Source organism: Nycticebus coucang, chromosome 1, assembly GCF_027406575.1.
Source record: "Nycticebus coucang isolate mNycCou1 chromosome 1, mNycCou1.pri, whole genome shotgun sequence".
Classification (NCBI taxonomy): Eukaryota; Metazoa; Chordata; class Mammalia; order Primates; family Lorisidae; genus Nycticebus; species Nycticebus coucang.
Genome location: NC_069780.1, coordinates 69,315,274 through 69,323,472, shown reverse-complemented (window position 1 = coordinate 69,323,472; position 8,199 = coordinate 69,315,274). Strand labels below are relative to the sequence as shown.

Below are 8,199 nucleotides of genomic sequence, written 5' to 3'. Positions count from 1 at the left end.
TCTCCCCCTTCTGCCAGAGGCTCTGGTGCCTTTCTTTCCTTCTATTCTGTTCTATCTAACAAATCCTATCTTATCACTGATCTCTGTGGTTTGTGGGTTTAAGGATCTACTGTAGAAAGAAATTCCAGTAACAGGATCTTGATTTGGTCTCAATTAAAAACCAAGTACAGATCATATTTCGGAGGCCCATCTGGGATAGAAGATCTGTGATGAGGAAAGGAGGTCTAGAGAGTGGAAGCCATCTAAGAATTGTCATTGCAGTCATGTCATACCCCCTCCAGTATAATCTACCAATTGTTGGCAAGTCTGGCAGATGGAACATCTGAAATCTAAAATCAAGAAACCCTGAAAGTTGGAGTGGGGGTGGGTGGGTGGGTGGGGAGGAGGACACAAGATGGCTGACTGAAGCCAGCTTTCCACAGAGGCTCCCATCCAGAAGGAGAGTTAAAGGACAGAAATTTAGCAAGTAACCCGGTGGATTAGAGCTGTGCCAAGAGAGGTTGAAGAACGCACATCAACTCTACTGAGGGAGCTGCAACCACAAGGATACAAACAAAAGGTACAAAATCCATCACCAAGCGGACAGGAGTCCCCTCCCCCATGAGAACGGCTCGGAGTACCCCATAAACAAATGAGCAGAGTTCAAAAGTCCTCCCATTATACTCCACAGGAGAGACCCTCTAAAAGATGGACCTATGTCCCCTATTAGGGTGCCATGGTGCTCTCCTGCCAGGCATAAAACTGTATAAAACTGTACATATTCTCTACCTGCAATTCTGAGCTCCCAGCACTCCCCTCCACTCTCACTCTGAGGTCTGGAGGCCTGTCCCCGAGGAGTCCAGATTCATGGGTGGTTTCTCGAGGGGTGTGGACAGGGCCTGGACTGTAGCTCGTCAGTGCTGATTCTGTGGCATGAGAGTGAGGAGAGGATGGTCAGCTGAGAGGGAACCATGCTGGAGCGGCAGTGCCCCAAGGTGCAGACAAGCAGCCATTTTCAGCAACAATAGGGCTCACCCCTGGATGTTCTGGAGTCACACCCCCTGTCTCTGTGGGCAATCAGAGGAGGCCGGGCAGAAAAGATCTGGGATGGAAACACAGACCCCGTAAGTAAAAGGTTTGCCTGAGGCGGTACCAGTCTGGGTGGAGCACAGGGACTAGAAAATGCATACAAAGTGCTGGCTGACTCCCAGGACAGGGCTGACCCAGAGGACCGCTTTACTGAGCCTAAGATGCACCCGACCCTCAGGGGATCATCAGCCTAGACAAAGGAGGGCAGGAGGCTAGAACTGACAGCTAACCGTACTGCAAACACAAACCTGTAGCAGCAAAGACAGGGCCTGAGGCGCAGGTTCTGTGAACTTAAAACAGCTTCTCTTCTGCAGGGGAATTTAGCTGGGACATAAAAAAATTCTTCAAAGTTGTTCTGTTCTGTCAGTAACATCAATCAAGGGCGGGGCTGGAATTGAGTGAACAGCCCAGCCTCCATCAAGCCCAAGCTTGTCGGGTCTTATCTCCCACTGCCGAATAGTGGCAGAGAGCAGTGGCCTGGCTGAGGAGACATAGATTTCCTTGTGATTCAGGCTGGTGCAAACCCCTGGAGTACTACTTATTGGAGACACCTGGGTTACAGCCCTGCGGGGTTATCAGTGACTGGGTGTGATAGAGATGCAAGGTGGGGAAGGAGGCACCAACCTTCCCAGACTAATCTATTTGCTTGGTGGGTCCTCTTGATCCACGGAGCACCGGAGCAAGTCATATTTGAATTGTCAGCAGACCCCTGTGATCTAGTTGCCAGAGACCTTTTAAACTCTTCCACCTGAGACAGGTGCTGATTGAGACAATGGATTTGGACCTTTTGAACTGAGCCAATAGCTCGAGGACTATCCAAGTGGTGCCCTGGGTATGTGGTTGTAGGAGAGTTTGATTTTCCTTTTCCAATTCTTGCCTGTGGGGGGTGGGGTGACTTAATTGCTGGTATTTCTCCACAGCTGAGACTTCAACCCAGAGTAACTGTTTCATTAGGGTCAGACAGAGACCAGCTGAAAACAAGACAGAGCAACTTAGCCCCACCACACCAAACAGGTCCCCAGTTTCTCAGGCCATAGCACTGTACGGGTCCTCAGCAAAGTTCCAGGTGAAAAGTCAAATGGTGTAAAATAATCAGGGGGTGGAATCAGCGGAAAAACTGTGGTAACATGAGTAACCAGAGTAGATCAATCCCCACAAGGAAAGATATGGCAGATGCAACTGAAGACCCCATTCATAAACAGATAGCTGAGATGTCAGAAATCGAATGCAGAATTTGGATTGCAAACAAGATTAATAGAATGGAGGAAAATTTGGAATTAGAAATTCGAGGAGAAATTCAAAAGTTGTTTCAAGAATTCAATGAATTTAAAGACAAAACCACCAAAGATTTTGACACATTGAAGCAAGAATTTGTAGTCCTCAAAGACCTGAAAAATACAGTAGAATCCCTCAGTAACAGAGCAGAGCAAGCTGAAGAAAGGATTTCTGATGTTGAAGACAAAGTTTTTGAATGCTCCCAAACTCTCAAAGAGGAAGAGAAATGGAGAGCAAAAATGGATCATTCTCTCAGAGAGCTCTGGCATAATTTGAAGAAGGCTAATATCTGACTCATTGGAATCCCTGAAAGTGATGTAGTGGCTTCGTAAGTCACAGAGGCCCTTTTCCATGAAATTATGAAAGACAATTTTCCAGACCTGCCAAGAGATTCTGAAATTCAAATAGCAGACAGTTTCAGAACCCCAGGATGACTCAACCCAAATAAAACATCCCCCAGGCACATCATAATTAACTTCACTAAAGTTAATATGAAGGAGAAAATTCTGAAAGCAGCCAGACGTAAGAAAACCATAACCTACAAAGGGAAGAATGTTAGAATGACAGCACATCTCTCTGCTGAAACTTTTCAAGCCAGAAGAGAATGGTCATCGAGTTTTAATCTCCTAAAACAAAATAACTCTCAACCCCGGATCCTGTATCCAGCTAAACTGAGTTTCATTTAGGATGAAGAAATTAAATACTTTAGTGACATTCACATGTTGAAGAAATTTGCCATGACCAAACCAGCTCTTCAGATATTCTCAGACCTATCTTCCATAATGATGAGCCCAATCCTCTACCACAAAAGTAAACTCACTCAGAAACTTTTGATCAAACTCCAACTTCCACAGTGGTGAAAGGATTATAAATGTCCATTGGACTTTCAAAAAACTCGATATCCAAAATTTTACCAGACTTATCTATATTCTCCATTAATGTGAACAGCTTAAACTGTCTTCTAAGAGGCACAGGTTGGCTGACTGGATACAAAAACTCAGGCCAGATATTTGCTGCATACAAGAGTCACATCTTACCTTAAGGTAAGGTAAGGTAAATATAGACTCAGGGTGAAAGGATGGTCATCAATATTCCAAGCAAATGGTAATCAGAAAAAAGCAGCTGTTGCTAGTCTATTTGCAGATACAATAGGCTTTAAACCAACAAAAGTAAAGAAGGATAAGAATGGACACTTCATATTTGTTAAGGGTAATACTCAATATGATGAGATTCAATTTCAAATATTTATGCACCCAACCAGAATGTGCCTCAATTTATAAGAGAAACTCTAACAGACATGAGCAACGCGATTTCCTCCAGCTCCATAATAGTTGGGAGATTTCAACACTCCTTTGGCAGTGTTGGATCCATCCTCCAATAAGAAGCTGAGCAAAGAAACTTTAGATTTAAACCTAACCATCCAACATTTGGATTTAGCAGACATCTGCAGAACATTCATCCCAACAAAACTGAATATACATACTTCTCATCAGCCCACTGAACATACTCCAAAATCGATCACATCTTGGGTCAAATCTAACCTCAGTAAATTTAAAGGAATAGAACTTATTCCTTGCATCTTTTTGGACCACAATGGAATAAAAGTTTAACTCAGTAACAACAGGAATCTGCATACTTATACAAAAACATGGAAGTTAAATAACCTTATGCTAAAGGATAGCTATGTCATAGATGAGATTAAGAAGGAAATTACCAAATTTTTGGAACAAAACGACAATGAAGACACCAATTATCAGAACGTCTGGGATACCACAAAGGCAGTCCTAAGAGGGAAATTTATAGCACTGCAAGCCTTCCTCAAGAGAATGGAAAGAGAGGAAGTTAACAACTTAATAGGACATCTCAAGCAACTGGAAAAGGAAGAACATTCCAATCCCAAACCTAGTAGAAGAAAAGAAATAACCAAAATTAGAGCAGAATTAAATAAATTTGAAAACAAAAGAATTATACAAGTGATCAATAAATCAAAAAGGTTTTTTTAAAAAGATCAATAAAGTAGATAAACCTTTGGATAACCTAAACAGGAAAAAAAAGAGTAAAATCTCTAATTTCATCAATCAGAAATGGATGGTAAAGACAAAATAAAAAGACTCCTCAGAAATTCAAAAAATCCTTAATGAATATTACAAGAAACTTCATTCTCAGAAATATGAAAATCTCAAGGAAATTGACCAATGCTTGGAAGCATGTCACCTTCCAAGATTTAGCCAGAATCAAGAGGAAATGTTGAACAGGCCTATATCAAGTTCTGAAATAGCATCAACCATACAAAATGTCCCTAAAAAGAAAAGCCCGGGACCAGATGGTTTCATGTCAGAATTCTACCAAACCTTTAAGGAGGAAGTAGTACCTTTTTTACTCAACCTTTTCCAAAATATAGAAAAAGAAAGAATACTACCCAACATGTTCTATGAAGCAAACATCACCCTGATCCCCAAACCAGGAAAAGACCCAACAAGAAAAGAATGGTAATGGTAATGTTATTTGATGTTATTAATGTTATTTAATGTTTAGGTTATTATTTATTTATTTATTTTGTAGTTTTTAGCCCAGGGCTGGGTTTGAACCCACCACCTCCAGCATATGGGGCTGGGGCCCTACCCCTTTGAGCCACAGGTGCTACCCCTAGTTTAGGTTATTTTTTAAAGTCTCTGTTGTGACAGTTCATTTGTAGGATCTACTTCATAGCAGATTATAGAGAGAATAAAGTTAGGGTCTACAAATAGCTACCTCATAGTTTGTTGTAACAATAAATAAAGCATGTAAAGGACGTAGCCTAATGCTTGCTTGACTTTTGTTGCATTTTCTTTATTAAAAGTTTTTAAAGAAATCATCACATTAGTTTTTGAAATGTCTTACAGAAATAAAGGAATGACTTCTGGTTGCAGTGAATCTCTCTAGCTATTTAGATAAACACTTTTTTTTTCCTTTCGAAATCATACTTGACCTTTCCTGTCATGGTTTCCATCCTCCAGCCTCACTAAATTCCTTCAGGTCTCAGCTTAAATACCTCATTTTCAATGAGAATCTTTTTTTTATATCCTCATAGTATCTTTTATTTCTCTGTAGCACTTATCAGAATTACACCTTTCTTGTTATTCTTGAATGTCTTTATTCTACACTAGGATATAAATTATTTGGGACAGGGATCATGTTTATTTTCCCTCCTGCTCCTCACTCAGCACTCAGAACAGTATCTTATAATACTCAGCTCTCAATAATTATTAAATAATGAATCTTGGTTTAATAAACATTTTTGGGGGATATGCTCATTTGACATATATCTTATTTTTAAATAGAAATAAGATTTTTAGTGTCATAAATCTTTAGGAATTATACATATTTACTTCTTTACTATTACTGGAATATCTCTCTCTACATAACATCTGTGTATAGATATAGATACATCTGCTGGAGAGTTTTCTTAAATCGATGTGAACATTGACAAGCTGTAGGTTATTAAATATTTCATATAATGTTTTACTGCCTGGTTTCCGAGGCTTTGTATGTATCTTCTAAAAAGGGTATAACCAGAGAGCTTTATTTCTTAGATATAACAAGATGTGAAAGTCTATTATAGGCTCCGATATAAAGGAAAAGATTTCTATTTTAGGAAAATATGCGTGAGTCAGCTTCAGCTATAAAGCACTTTCATGTAAAGAACAGGTCAGAGTGTTTATTTGAAGTGTTCCTGCTAGTTCTAAAAGGTAGGCTGCAGTGGTGGCAAACAAAGAACCAGAGAATTGGAAACAAAGCAGGCCAAATTATCTGTTTTTCAATATGTTGCACTTGCAATTGCAGATTAGTGAAGAAACGTTCCTGATTTTCAGAACAGTGCCCCTTGGACTGACTCAACTCCCTCTTTTATTTGTGGCCTTGGGTATGTTATGTGGACCTCATCTTATTCATCGGAAAATGAGGACAGTACTACCTCTTCTCACAGATGTTCTTTGGATTAAAGAATCTAGTGTATATAATGTGTCAGACACGTAATAGGCATGCGACAAATATTTTTCACTCTTATCAGCTGGTGGTTTGGTGGAGAAAAATCAACAATGTAGGAGTTCATCAAACTATACTCTTCAAATTTCCCTGCCTTCTTCTTTTCCTCCCTCCCTCATTTCCGTGTTTCTCTTCTAACGTGAAAAGGTAAAAGTCTTGGTTTGTAATTGGTAATTACAAGCAGAAGGCAGAGTACATACTCTCTCAGCTATCCAAGTCTGCATCCTAGATTGGTTTGGGTAGCTCAGAAAACAGAAGAGTTAAAAAAAAAAAAGAAAATAGAAGAGTTATGGTAAGTTTATTGCAATGAAAATTTGTAATATAAGTATCAAAGATATTAAAGGAATATTAAATTAAATGTATTTGTTATTCTTGGACTGAATAATAAAGTTATAAGTGCTAATTACAGAGTTTCTGTATTACAAAGGGGCCCACTAAAGGAGAGAGGTGAGCCTGATGCCAAGGCTGAAAATTGGTTGTTTTTTAGTTGTTTATTGGTTTGTTTGAGATAAAAGGATAATGAGACTTTTTTAAAAGCTTAGAAAGGGAACGTTGAGTGTAATTCACAAATATATTGTCCTGAAGCTAAAGAAAGCCTATCCTCTTTTAATGGCATTTATAGGATAAAGTCAGGGCTACTTTGTCTAACAAAAAAATTCTTCTGTCTTAAAGTATTTTATAATTAGGTTTCATATTATGGTATTGGCCAAATCATCTGAAAGTGATAGATCACAAGGATAAATTAATGAATCTATTTAGTTTAGCTTATGGCAGATGCAAATTATAGTTACTTAAAGGATTCATTTGTTCTACTCCAAGGTTTTTTTTTTTTAATATGGAATGATTCACGTATTTGTGTGTCATCCTTGCACAGGGGCCAGGCTAATCTTCTCTGTATTGTTCCAATTTTAGTATATGTGCTGTTGAAGCAAGCACTACTCCAAGGTTTTTTGATTCTTACCAATGATATACAGAGTATACAATAGTAGCTTTAACTCCCTATAGATTATAATAAGATTAATAAAAGACCTTCTTAATGCAAAGAATGGAGTTTCAACTAATCAGTAGCTTCAGGCCATAGACATTACCTAATTTATTATATACTTATTTATTTTGTCATTACCTAATTTAGTTAAATTTTTATAGTTAGAATTCTGGGTCAACCCTGTAATTCAGTTCTCCTGCTCCAGTTCTCAAACTACTCAAATATTATAAAGATGAATCTTGAGCCCAGACTAATTGGTTACACTGTTAATTCTTGCTATCCACCCTCAGCTGTGCACTCATCGCAAGCTTTATATAAACAAGCTTTATATTTATCTCTAAATATTTTGTGTTCCCCAGCAGTTATGCATGCCACACCTGCCTCTTTTTATTCTTTCTGCATTGAAAAGATTGAAAATAATCACTTCTGACTCTTAGAATTTCCCTCCTCTCCCACAGAAAAAAAGTTTTTCTCTTATGTTTTTCTCCCCTTTGTTAATCCAGATGCTTTCATCCCGTTTCACCTTCTGTGATACTTTGTTTAATCATTCATATCCTTGTATCATCCGTCTCTCTCCACTATCCTGATTTTCCTTGGACAGACAGACATATATATTCCTTTCCTCAATCTTGTTATCATCTTATCTATTTCCTCCTTTAGGAGCTTGTAGTATTTTAACAACACTTCATAAAGTGGCATACGCTCAATAAATTGCCAGAAAAAGAATGTACACTTGCCTCTGATAGCTTAGGAGTCATTTCTTAGTGAGACTCAGTGCGGTTTTTAATGTTTATTTATTTTCCATAAATCATATAAATGATTTATGGAAAATAAATAAATAAAATTAC

General features: G+C 38.5%; 1 non-coding gene across 1 annotated transcript; it reads right to left on the bottom strand.

Annotated features, from left to right (window-relative positions):
* Positions 1-7,195: 7,195 nt before the first annotated feature.
* Positions 7,196-7,302, bottom strand: LOC128592379 (U6 spliceosomal RNA). Its single transcript, XR_008381853.1, has one exon. It is a non-coding gene; the product is annotated as a U6 spliceosomal RNA (small nuclear RNA).
* Positions 7,303-8,199: the final 897 nt, after the last annotated feature.